The following is a 14,629-nucleotide window of genomic DNA, read 5'->3' on the forward strand; positions in this document are numbered from 1 at the left end:
GTGATTAATATGCAGCCCTAGTTTGGATGTGAAAGGTTTGAGGCCCCTCTCCATCCTTTCTAATCATACAAAAGAGAGGGGAAATCTGGGCAATACTTGTGAATGTCATCAAGGCACCATGGCCAGTGGTCCAGGAATATTTTAAGGCTGAAGGATAATATCATTTGTCACCTTTACAGGATTTCTGAGAATCCAAATCATTACTAAAAGGATCCTTACCAGTGACAGAACATCATAGCTCAGACACTCTGGGGCTCACTGCTATTTTCTGTAGAACTATACATTAATCTAATCAGAGACTTAATCCCCAGCCTGCTCCCACAGCAGAAGTGAAGATAGCGAAAATTGTGCATTTATTTTCAGGCAAATAGTCAAGCACATCAGATGAACCCATTTTTCCTTTTCTATCTGGCCAATATTCAGCCAGCAGTGCTGAGCATTTTCAAAATGCTGTAAATTGCTGGCTAAGTTAGACCTGGATATTCAATGCTGGGCTATGTCCTGGCATAGCCATGGCACATCTGGGTCTGCAGTGGCACCCAGAAGTTATGTGGATACTGCCAATATTCAATGCCATACCATACCCCCCGTATACCTAACCTGGCAAAGTTAGGACTGCCTTTTCTGAGGTCCAACTTGCTCAATAAGATAATCAGACACCGGCACTGAATATCACTGGTGCCCGTGTAATTCTGAGTTTTGGTGATCCCCTAGGCTGTTGCCTAGAAAATGCCCTGAGTGGTGGAAACCAAGTAGTCAAACAAATGTATTGTTGGGATCTGTGCTGGAACCAGAATGATCCATAGCTTGGGGCCTAATGCTCCAAATGATCTCTCAGTGATAGCTTTCAGTTTGAGCCCACTAAGTATAGTGAAGTATCCTTGTTGAGAGCAATGTAGTTGCCTCGTTGGTTTATATATTGATAGGAGTTCCTGTAAGTATGCAGAGCCTTCTGAGCATAGAGTGTTGAAAACTAAATTGAGAAGGTTGAACTAGTTTTGTTGTTCTAGGGGTAGCCAATTAAGTCCTGCTAAGAAAGGAGTAATATTATTAGAGATTTTTTGTTTAGTCAAAGGTGAGCCATGTTGCTCTGTACCAGTCGTAGTCTCTTAAACCAATCTTTTGGGAGACCACAGTATAAGACAATGCAGTAGCTGATTCTGGGTATGACAAATGTATTGAATAAGATAACTAACTCCTTTTGATCTAGCAGCGAATGCAATCTTCAAAGGAGCCACAAGCTGATGAAACGCACAAATTACAGAGGTTACTTGCTCATCAAAACAAATATTATCTAGGCAAACTCCTAGGTTTCTCATTACAGCTTTCTCAGTCAGGGGGTGCCATCAGTGTAGGAGTACACACTGGGGTCTGTCATGTCTTGTGAACCACATATGGTGCGTCTTTTTAAGGTTAAATTTAGTTCATGGTTTTAAACCCTTAGAAAGATCTTGGAGACCTTTGTCTAGCTTATTTAGACTTGTAGCCTGATCTCTGTTTACATCGACCCAGAGTTGAACATCATCATCAAATAGGTGAGAGTGCAATCCACACTTGTCTATAGTAGAGACTATTAGACATATAGAGAGGTTAAAAAGCAAAGGTTGAATGAATTTTATTTATTTATTGGGATTTATTAACCACCTTACTGGAAGTTGATATGCATATGCTTCTGATGGTAAAAGGACTTCCTGCTGAAGCATGGTGGGAAATATATTGAATAATCGGAGAGGTTTATATCTCCTTTTGTTTGAAGAGAGACCCAGTGTTGGAAAGGTTGGAGTGCTTATGGGATCCACATCCCCTGCTAGCACAGAAAAAAAAAATCTATGAGGTGGCATGTGGAATGCTGAAATGTTGGTGAGGTTCCTTATAACCACTGGCACAGAAGAAAAAGATCAACTTGGTGGCACAGAGTAAGCCGGAGTGCCAGAGGGGTTCCCCTCTAGTGTACAAAAAGAAGATCCATGGAGTAAATCTCTCTTTACTGGGTGAAGGATGAGAAACCTGTTGGCTCTTTTGCTTTCTCCTTCCTCTGTGGTGGTAGTGAAGGCAGGAATGTCAGGAATGTCATCAGGGTTCCCATTACCCACTCACTGAAGAGAGCTTCACCAGATAAGAGGGGAGAGAAGGGAACAAAAAGATGGCAAGGGAATAAGACAGATAGAAGGGTAGAAGGGAATAGAGAAAAAATGAAGCGAGGAGGAAGCTAGACTACACACAGCTAGTCACTAACCATATAGTCACACTCAACTCACTCACATACTCTCCTACCCACTGAATTAGTGATACCCTTAACTTAGCCCACATGCACATACCTGTATATCTAGACCCCACTTGCCCCCATCATCTGCTCACAGTCCCCATTTCTATCCTCTCTCTATACCTGTTCCAAACATCTATAATTTCTATACTCAGATCCTACATAGGAATGTGCATTTGTGTGCTACTTTTAGCTTGCACTTTCCAACTTGTTCATAGGTCTGTTATATGTCAAAATAAGAACCTAAGCTGTTTGGGCACAGATCAAATATATTTTGATATCCTTTTGTACTGGCCTTTATGCCTCTTATCCTCATCTAAAAATAGTTAGCTAAACACAAAGGGAAATGATTATTTAAGTATTTTTAGTGGTGTTCATGTGTCATATTCACATAGCATGAGCTGTTTGTCTTCTAAAGGTTGGAAGGCTGGAGGGTAAATAGCAGAAGCTTAGGTACTGATCTCATAAAAGTAAGAACATTAAATGGAAGTAGTCCAAGTGAAGTACCAGTGTTTGAAATCTTCTTAAAATTAGATTTAAATCTCAACAAATGTACTGTATAGTCATTCACATATTTTATCTGGTACAAAATTCAGAATATAAAGGGCAATTCTATAGGCTGGCACCTAGTGTTAGGTATTGATTAGAGAATACTATCCTTGGCATCAATAATTGACATTTACACTCGTACATGCTAGGAGCTATTCTGTAAAGTATACACCAGATTCACTTACATGCTACCTGCATGGAGGGTATACATGTGTCTGGAGCATGGGTGGCCCACGGGCCATGTCACCATGTGATTTGTAGAATATGATTATGTTTATTACATTCTTGATATATCATCTTTCTGTGCTACAACCAAAACGGTTTACATATTACACACAGGTATTTTCTCTAGTGGGCTCACAATCTTTGCATGACTTTCGAAGTGTACTTCAGAGTATGGTGTTACTGTGGCTAGATTACTGCAATGCATTATACATTGGCATGTCTACATCAAGTGTGAAGGCATTGCAAGTAATCCAGAATGCGGCTGCTTGAGTCCTAGTAAGAATATCCAAGTTTTCTCATATATCTCCAGTACGTAAGCAATTGTACTGGTTAGTGGTGTTACAAAGAATACAATTGAAGGTATTAATGATTGTATACCAGACATTGTATGGTGATGCTCCGTATTATCTGAAGAAGTTTTACTAATCTATCGGCTAAGATGGGTATTAAGATCAGTTTGCCATGCGACTGTCAACAGACGAGGTAGTGCGTTTACATTATGCTGACACATGAGCTACTGCTTTTGCTTCAGCAAGAATTTCATTATGGACAGCTTCACTTTTGTGATAGTGAGGTGCAGTTAAAAAAATTATTGAAGACAAGGCTGTTTGTGGCCGCATTTTTCTGAACACTTTGTTGTTGTTCTGAAGAATTTGTTATAGTGTATCCTGATATGTACTGTCTTTGTGCTATGATGTGTATTGGATTGTGAATGTGTTTTTGGAAACTACCTAGTTTGGAAACAATCTAAGTTTTTGTACCTGGGGCAATGGAGAGTTAAGTGACTTGCCCAGGTTCACAGGGAGCTGCAGTGGGAATCAAACCTGGTAACCTTGGTTCTCAGCCGATTGCACTAGACATTGGTCTACTCCTCCATTCCAGTATGCTATCAGTTTGGCACATTTAGGCTTGCCAACTTACACCAGTCATTGACCTGCCATAAGTGGGTGCACTGAAGGTTTGGCGTGCCAACGAGGCTTTACATTAGTATTCTACAGTGGCCTAAGCACACCTAAATGCTGATATCAAATTGGAGCTAAGCATGTCCCATTGTGGAACCTATATCAAGGTGCCAAGTTATAGCATTACCTTTTGTCTCTCCCTCTTCCTTTCTGTCTATGCATATACGTTTGTTTGTGTGTGTGTGTATATATATGGGTGCACATGTGTATATGTGCCTATAGTATCCCCCAAATTCTATATAGTGTGACTTAAGTTGCACACACAAATCTGTTTGTATTCTAGATTTGTGCATTCAACTAAATTGGCTTAACCAGCCAATCAGCACTGATAGTTGCCACTTAAGCAATTATTGACACTAATTGGCTTTAATTAGAATTTACAGACACAACTGTCTAAGAGATTTCTATAAAGTGATGTGTGTAAATTATAAGATGCAGATCTGAAAAGGGGGATGGCAATGGGTGGGTGGGTCATGGTCATTCCTAGCATTTAGGTGGAAACTATACAAAGCAGATCGTTAATAAACCAAAATATATTTTATTGATATAACAAGAGTTAAAATATGCATACAGTACTGTATGCATATTTTAACTTTGTTATATCAATAAAATATATTTTAGTTTATTAACGATCTGCTTTGTATAGTTTCCACCTTGGAGTTTGCGGATCGTCTGCCCCTTTGTTTTCTTGGACATTCCTAGCATTTATGCAGTGTTATAGAATTTGCTCGCTCCACGTATAATTTAGGCATTGACATTTACACCAGGTTTTCATTGGCATAAATGGCTACGACTAAATATAGTTGCTGAAAATGGGTGTTGGACATATTCTTTAAACTACACCTAGATTTCAGCATATTCTATAAACTGCGCCTAACTTTAGCGTTGTTTATAAAATATGCGGCAATTTTTTTATTGGCGCAGATTTTTTAGGCATCATAAATAGAATCTATCTACCTATCTATCTATCTGTGTGTGTGTGTGTGTGTATATATGTACTTTATATATATATATGCCTTTGAGGGAGTGCATAGGAAGTTATATATCCTTGTTATCACTGTCACAGAGCCACATTTAATCCCACAGCACAAAGAGTAGAGCAGAGAGGGTGTGGTTCTAGCAAGATAGAACTCCTGAGCACAACTAAACCAGGGAGGCCAAGGGAAGACAAGAGCATCCCTCCAGCATATGCCATTACCGCATATGTGTAAGTAGCAGAAGCTTGATTCAGGAGGCCTAGTCTTATTTAGAACTTTGTGAAAACTCTTATCTTGGAGGCTAGGCCGGAGTCACACCTGGTTTTAATTTCCTTTGGAGGCAGACTAGTGCACATTGAGATTGTGCCCTGTCAGGGAAAGGACACAAAAATATTATACTTGAATCCAAGAGAATCTTTGTTCTCAGTTCATCACATCTTTTGAATATTAATAAAGTGTTTTGTTTTTTTTAAACCTTCAACCAAGTGAGTGGCTGTGTCTGCCAAGGCTCCTTGCCCAACTCTTGCTCATGGTACTACAGTGCCTACCAAATACATTTACACTTAGAGGCATAGGAGCCGACTCTTTGGGTGCTGTGGGTGCTTGAGCACCCCCAATATTGAGAAAATTCCTTGTATGTGTCCAGGGAGGGGTTACATATAAGTACATAAGTACATAAGTAGTGCCATACTGGGAAAGACCAAAGGTCCATCTAGCCCAGCATCCTGTCACCAACAGTGGCCAATCCAGGTCAAGGGCACCTGGCACGCTCCCCAAACGTAAAAACATTCCAGACAAGTTATACCTAAAAATGAGGAATTTTTCCAGTCCATTTAATAGCGGTCTATGGACTTGTCCTTTAGGAATCTATCTAACCCCTTTTTAAACTCCGTCAAGCTAACCGCCCGTACCACGTTCTCCGGCAATGAATTCCAGAGTCTAATTACACGTTGGGTGAAGAAAAATTTTCTCCGATTCGTTTTAAATTTACCACACTGTAGCTTCAACTCATGCCCTCTAGTCCTAGTATTTTTGGATAGCGTGAACAGTCGCTTCACATCCACCCGATCCATTCCACTCATTATTTTATACACTTCTATCATATCTCCCCTCAGCCGTCTCTTCTCCAAGCTGAAAAGCCCTAGCCTTCTCAGCCTCTCTTCATAGGAAAGTCGTCCCATCCCCACTATCATTTTCGTCGCCCTTCGCTGTACCTTTTCCAATTCTACTATATCTTTTTTGAGATACGGAGACCAGTACTGAACACAATACTCCAGGTACTCCACTGGGCTTAGTACCCCCAATAATTTTGAAAAGTTGGCTCCTATGCTTAGAGGAAAATATTTATGGGTGAATTTAATTCTTATACTGTAGGGGAAAAAAGATTGGCGAAGAACTACCTAAGATGTATCCCTGCTCTAAAGGCATCCATGTCTGCTGCCATTTTGGCAGTGGAGAGGGCATAAAACCAAACACCCTTCTGTACATTTGAAATCTTAGAAAATGATATTCAAAAGCACATATACTGTTGGCAACTCCATCAACCACATACATGCTTGTTACAAAAATCTGAGGCACTGCTTAATATAACTAGCTGTTTTACTGGCAAAACAGACAAAGTTATGTGCTTTAAAATAAGGTATGGCTTTGAGCAGACAGTTATACATTCAGGGGGTAATTCTATAAAGGAGGTGCCTACAGTTAGGTACCAGATATGTATGTAAACCATTATAATACCAGCATATACAGAAGCATCCCAAGCTAGAAATTTTCCCTGTGTGACACACCCCCTAGCCCCCTCGCTCCACCCACTATATGCAACAAAGCAGGAAATGCCTCCTTTGTGCCCTGTATGACTGTACATACCTCACTACTATCCTGTAGGCTCACATGTCTGCAAATATGCACATATATACTAAATATGCACCTATGCTCTGTTCTATAAATATGTGCATATCTTCAATAGCACATAGTTTGAGGGTGGACATACACATAGGTTGAGTGTGAGCTGGGTGCAAAGTTATGTGAGAATTGTTTTAAGTGGGTGAGAAATCTATTTAAAGTTACACACTTATGTTTTACACCATTGAAGGGAGAAACACCGCAAAAACAGAAGACCATGTACCGCTACGTCAAAGAAGGCTAAAGTAAGGAGTAGTGTGATCAGCAGAGCTCTTCCATAAACAACAGCAGGACAAGGGATGTAATCAGGTCCTGAAGAATAAAGATTGTTTTTTGATTGCATCCCTTGTCTTGCTCTTGTTTATGGAAGAGCTCTGCTGATCACACTACTCCTTACTTTAGCTTAGTTTACACCATTGAAGTACATATATCTGTGAATGGATTTCTCATCCATTTAAAGTTGACCTACAAAAGCGCACATGCCGTTTTCCTCTTCTGACCTAAGCACACCCTCAGAAATACCTCTTATTCATGTTCCATCTTTGATTTTATGGTTAAATAAGCTGTGGTATGTTTGTGAAATGGAGAGATTGTGGGCTATTCGGTATCACACATTAGCAAAGTGGGAGGATACTTTGGCACCTTTTATGACTCACTGTTCGTTTTGATTTTTTTGTTTTTTTGGTTTGATTTAGGGGGGGAATGAGTTGGGGGATTTTTATTAAAACAAAAATTAAAAAATAAGAAGTTGATTTAGGATGGACTTGGTTATTTATCTGAGATTTATTCTGTCATTTTGTATTGTATGAGTTGGCTATTATATATCTTTGGAAGATTGTAATTCTGTAATTTCTGTAATTTCAATAAATACTTCTTTGAAATTAAAAAAAAAAAGAAATACCTCTTTTTAATGACTATAAATGCACATACCCTGGGACCTGTGCACACTTTTAGCCATATTTAAGGAAGGCACATTTTTCAATGAGACAATTTGATCTCAGTAAATGCTACTGAAAATTGCCAAAATAAGCATACATACGATCACCTTTAGAGAGTTGATTCTCTCCCTCTAAGTACTAGGATTGTAGTCTTATAAAACATTTCTGCATATAAAATGGTGTTTCATGCAAACAGAAGACACATTATAAAGTCGCCCACATTTTTTTATACCTGCATATGTTTCTCCACCATGAGCAAAGTCTCTCCTGGTATGCAGTTTGCATATAAAACAAAATAGGAAAGTTGTACCTTCCTTAAAACAGGTGTAACTTTGTACAGGAGTTTCCCTAGGCTGTAATTCTATAAATGCAGATATATGTATTGGTGCCTTTGATGAAATAGGCATAACTTATGTGCATATCAATATGGACCTGATTCATTAAAGATTTACTCTGTGTGCCTCTTTGAATGACTGAATAAATCAAGACCTAGTTACATTATTAAAACACCATCACCTGTTGCAGCTGCCTTCCAAATATTTGCTGAGATTTCGTTGTACTTTAATTTGAAGGGAACACAGTTGTAAGCTGCATTTAAATATATCTGTGAAACCTACACAAGGTCATCAAGTATTTTGCTAAGCTAAAGTATATTAAAATTCCCATCAGATTTACATTTGAGCCCCATGGATTACTTTAATTTGTGTCATGGTTCCAGTAATGGTATATTTCACTGACAGAGTGTCTTACACAGTACAACAAAATATAGGATTGTCCAGTATTAACTGTGTTTTGCATAGCATGTCTTCAAACATGGAAGGTTAAATATATATTTCCATGATAGAAAATTCTGGTTACTGCGACCTAATGTGACATCTTGTTAGATTTTATGCCCAACACATGCCTTTATGAACAACACAACCACGAGGGTGGGGGAGAGTGTGGGGGGGGGGGGGGGGGACATCTTTGCATCTTATGCCAGGAACACCACAAAAGACATTCCCTTGAAGTGAATCAGTCACCGTGGGGAGCCATGAACTGCATCAGTGGATAATGCTATGAAGGGCTTGGTATGGCTGGATTAAAAATCAAAGTGATATTAACATTGACTAAAAGCTTTTAAAGTACGAGTGTTGTAACCTCTGTATCAAGGGGATTTAGGTGATAGAAAAGACTGACCTGACTTTTCCCAACATAGGCATCCTTTTTGTGTATCACATGTGTGCTGAGCTGAGATGTTTGAACTAGCTCCTGGTAGAGATTCATTTTCCAAATGTTTATTTGGTCTGCGTCTTTCATCTTTTCCAGCAATTGTTACAGCTGCAGTAGTTTTCCAACAACATTTTTTTAAAGAAGTCAAAAATATACATTATGACATGTGGAGGGGCATTTTCGATAGGACATCTAAATCTGATTTTGGCGTTTTGCTGAAAACGTCCATAAATCAAGTGGCATTTTGTGCTCGGTGCATTTTGCTGTTGTGATCATTTTCAGAAAAAAAAAAGTCTAAGGGAAAAGCACACAAAAACAAAAAATCGGGACATCTGAGGGGCCAGCATTCTTAGTAGCCTGTCTACATAGACATAGACATCCCAGCAGAGCAGTGGGGCACCCTAGGGTGGATCTGGGTCTCTTTCTCTACAGTGTATTTCACCGACCACTAGGCTACTCCAAGGACCTGCTTGCTGCTCTAGTAGAACTGGCCATAACATCTGAAGTTGTCATAGAGGCTGGTATGTACTATTTCATTCACATCTTTGGAGGATGGGAGGGGGGTCAGTGACCACTGGAGGAGTAAGGGGGATCATGCCTTAATCCCTCCAGTGAGTTTTGTGACTTAGTCATGACTGAAACAGGTCTAGAACAAAACGTCTAACTTATAGCCCTGGACATTTTTTGCTTTGTTCCATTATGGCAGAAAAACATCCAAGTTCTGAGAATGCCCAAATTCCACCCTTAACACACCCCAACATGCCCCCTTGTGATTTTGATGCACTGCAGATGAACTCCATAGAAAAATGTTGTAGTTTCTTAATGAGTTGTTCTTTGCATCCCGCGTAGAGTCCATTGCAGTAGTCTGCATGGCTTAGTACCATTGATTGTATCAAGCTGCGAAATATTTTCCTTGGGAAGTATGGAGATTGAAAACAATTCAAAATATTGCTGTTAGACTTCTCCATAATGCCAAGATCAGCAATTATATTACTCCATTGCTTCTCAACCCATTCCTTGAGTTTTCAGGATACCCAGAAAGAATATGCATGGAATAGATTTGCACACCAAGGATGCAGTGCACACAAAAAAAAAGGAAAAAAAAATCTCATGCATATTCATTGTGGATATCCTGAAAACCCCATGGGACTAGGTGTGCCCTGAGAACTAGGTTGGGAATGGCTGGCTTAATGCCAGTCTCAGTTTAACTTGCTTTCCACAGAAAAAGAAGGCAAATGAGATTGTTCACTGTACTGTAACAGCACTTAACAGTGAAGTGCATGCTTATCTTGATTTAGGAATGGTTGTTGTTCTTGTTTTGTTAGAACTTTCCGCAGATTTTGACCTAGTTGATCATTCTTTGTTTCCCACTCGTCTTAAGTCTATTGGAGTTTTGGGTACAGTGTTTTAATGGTTTTCCTCTTTCCTTGCTGATAGGAGTTTTATGGTTTCTACAGGTAATCAATAGAAATAAAACAAAATAAAACATGGAAAAGAAAATAAGATGATACCTTTTTTATTGGACATAATACATTTCTTGATTAGCTTTCGAAGGTTGCCCTTCTTCGTCAGATTGGAATTAAGCAAATGTTGGTAGATGACAGTATATATAAGTGAAACATCAAATCATTTCAGTGACAGTCTAACAGGATGGGGGTGGATAGGTGAGAGACAGGAAGAGTCGGGTGGCTGAGGGACAGGGAGATATTCATGGAGATAGGAGGGTGACAAAGCAGTACAATCTTATGGTTTATAATGGGCTAGAAAACCCAGATCTTTGTTAAGTCCTGTCTGGTGGGTGTCAAAATATTTAATCATTCTGACTTCAAAGGTCTTACGTTCCTGTATTGTTTTAAAGTTCCCTTTCAGGATTCTTACCATGAAATCACTGGTACAGTGTTCTGGTTTTGTAAAGTGCTGCCCCACAGGGGTGACATCCTTATTGGTACTAGCATTTTTCATATGGTGTCTATGTAAATTAAATCTCTTCTTTAGCATCTGACTTGTTTCTCCAATGTAGCAGCCTTCGTTGAATTTTTTACACTGAATGATATATACCACATTGAAAGATGAGCACATGAAAGATTCCTTAATGTTGAATATTTTTCCTTTGTGAATGACCTTGGGGTCCTGTGAAATGTTTTGACATAGTTTGCAGCTGGATATATTGCAAGGATGTGTGGCACATGTATTTATATGTACTTATGTGGCCATAGAATTTTATAAAAGCCCATTTTCAGCATATAAAATATACTTTACATCCTGAAAAAAGGTTTAGAAAAACTTACTCCTATATCTATGCCATGGCAAGCAAGCACAGCAGCATTTACGGTGGACGCTGGTAGCAGGCAGGATACTGGGCACCAGCAGTGGGCAGAGTACTGTGGGCACTTGCAGGTAGGGCAGGGCACTGACAGGCAGAGAGAAGAATGTTTCAGCAACCCCCTAGCAATTAACAAATACTATTCCTGCATACATAAAGAGTACTATAGGAGCCAGCTCTGTGGGTGCTTGAGTACCCCCAATATTGAGAAAATTCCTTGTCCAGGAAAGGGTTATTCCATTGGGCTTGGCACCCCCAATAATTTTGAAAAGTTGGCTCCTATGGAGAGTACATATTCAGAAGTACGAATGCATGGAAAGTGTATGGTCTTATGGAAGAGGGTAAAATTGCTACACACCTGGGCCCTCTTGCAAAAGTGTGTACTCTTCTGAATGAATGTGCATTATCACTTCCTTTTTCTTGTTTTACCATTCTTCTTGCTATTCCTTTTACTTTATCTGTTTGGCCACCTTACAGACCCCAAATACGGTTACTCGTAGATCCCACTCTTCTTTTGTTCACAGTTCTTTAGCTTCTGTGCAGCATTGTTCATTTGGGGGTATTTTTGGAGTCCAAATGAATTATTCTGCATTTTTCAAGAATTAAATGTTAGTTGCCAAACTCTTGAGAGTTTCTCAAGCTTTACTAGGCTCCCACACCTCATGTTTTCTACACCTGTCAGAGTGTTTGTTGCATATTTTGGCATCATCTGCCCTTCCTGGTAGCTGTTCCATTATATTGCTTACAAAAATGTTGAAAAGAATTGGACCAAGGACTGATCCCGGTGGCATAAGCAGTAATACCCTTGTCCGCAGTATGTACTCCATTTACTATTACCCTTTGTCACCTCTCATTCATCCTGCTTCCAACATAGTTTGTCAATTTAGGGCCCATCAAACTGATTTATTATTCACTTATGTGGAACCATGTGAAAGGCCTTGCTGAAATCCAAGTACACAACATGTAACACTCATCCTGATTCAACTCTCTGCTTACCCAGTAAAGCAATTTATCACAGTCATCTGACTCTACCTACTGTTGATAATACCATGCTGCATTGGTTTCTGTAATCCACTTGACTGAAGAAACTGCACTACCTTCTGTTTTAGCAACAATTCCATTAATTTACTCACCAATGAGCATAGGAGCCAACTTTTCAAAATTATTGGGGGTGATAACCCAATGAAAATAATCCCTCCCTGGACAGGAACTTTCTTAATATTTGGGGTGCTCAAGCACCCACAGCACCCACAGAGTCGGCTCCAATGCCAATGAGGTCAGATTTAGCAGCCTCTAGTTCCTAGTATCCTACTTTTGTGAACAGTAATCACATCTGTCTATCTACAGTCTTTCAGAACCTGTATAAAGATGTAATGAACAGGTTAGACTATAGTGCTGTTAGAACTTCCCTAAACTCTCTTAGATCATGAAGAAGCAAAAGGGGCCTTAGCAAAACAATGTAATGATTTTTTTGCTTCGGTTTTTACAGAAGAAAGAGATCTACCTGTACTGGAAATCATTTTCAATGCAGTACCCAGGAACCCTTTTTATTTTATTATTTTTTTTTAATTCTTTATTTATAGATTTCAAAATATACATTTACTTTAAATAAATGTAGGAAAATCAGGAAATAACATAAGAAAAGGTTTTTCGTCCTTTACATAGTCAAGGATCACATGAAAATGCATTGTTACTTAGTCCTCACATAATGATCAAGATACAAAGTAATGAAAATGTAGAAAATTAAGAGATAATACTCTAAATAAATTTACATTGAGAGGGTAGGATCCATAGGCCAACCAGCGGTTTTAGCTCCCTTCAGGTGTTTCCAAGGCTACTTCGCCACCGCTTTCTTTAGCAACTATAAACTGTCTCAATTTATCTGGTTCAAAAATTACATAATAAGCCGTATTTAAGGAAATAAGACATCTACATGCAAATTTCAATTTGACATCAGCGCTGGGCAAAATAGTGGAAACTATGATAAAGAATAAAATTATGGAACGCATAGACAAATATGGTTTAATGGGACAGAGTCAGCATGGGTTCAGCCAAAGAAAGTCTTGCCTCACCAATTTGCTCATTTCTTTGAAGGCATGAGTAAACATTTAGATAATGATGAGCCGGTTGATGTAGTGTATCTAGATTTTCAGAAAGCTTTTGACAAATATCCTCATGAGAGACTCCTGAGAAAATTAAAAAGTCATAGGATAGAAGACAATGTCCTTATGTGGATTTGGAATTGGTTATTGGACAGAAAACAGAGGATAGGGTTAAATGGCCATGTTTCTCAATGGAGGAGGGTATATAGTGGAGTGCCACAGGGATCTGTACTGGGATCAGTGCTGTTTAACATATTTATAAATGATCTGGAAATTGGAATTACGAGTGAGGAGATTAAATTTGAAGATGACACAAAACTATTCAAAGTTGTCGCAACACATGTGGATTGTGAAAAATTGCAGGAAGACCTTAAGAAACTGGAACACTGGGCATCCAAATAGCAGATGACATTTCATGTGGACAAATGGAAAGTGATGTACGTTGGGAAGATGCTAGGGTCCACCTTAGGAGTCAGCACTGAAGAAGAAGATCTTTTGCCCAGTGTGCGGCGGCAGCCCAAAAAAAAAAGCAAACAGGATGCTATGAATTATTAGGAAAGGGATGCAAAATAAGGCCAAGAATATTATAATGACTCTGTATTGTCATAATGCGACCTCACCTTGAATATTGTATTCAATTTGGTCGCCGTATCTCAAAAAAGATATAGCAGAATTAGAAAAGGTTCAAAGATGAATGATCAAAGGGGATGATCAAAGGGGATGGAACTCCTCCCAAATGAGGAAAGGCTAAAAAGGTTAGGGCTCTGCAGCTTGGAAATGAAATGACTGGGTGGGGATATGATTGAGGTCTATAAAATCCTGAGTGGTGTAGAACGGATAAAAGTAAATCAATTTTTTACTCTCTCAAAAAGTACAAAGACCAGGGGACACTCAATGAAAATACATGTAATACTTTTAAAACAAATAGGAAGAAATTTTATTTCACTCAAAGAATAGCTAAGCTCTGGAACTCACTGCCGGATGATGCTTTTCCTCAGTTTCATCATCATAACTTGACAAAGTTTGAACAGGCAGCTCTCCATGAACTCAGAGATCATTTCTCCCTCATCATAAAACCAGCAGATAAGGGAGGTTCTGTGGTAGTCATGGATTGAGCCAGGTGATGCATTCCCCCTTCCCTCCCCCCTCCCTTCGAGTTCCAGGCCCTCCTCTCTC

This window comes from Microcaecilia unicolor, chromosome 2, assembly GCF_901765095.1.
Source record: "Microcaecilia unicolor chromosome 2, aMicUni1.1, whole genome shotgun sequence".
NCBI classification, from domain to species: domain Eukaryota; kingdom Metazoa; phylum Chordata; class Amphibia; order Gymnophiona; family Siphonopidae; genus Microcaecilia; species Microcaecilia unicolor.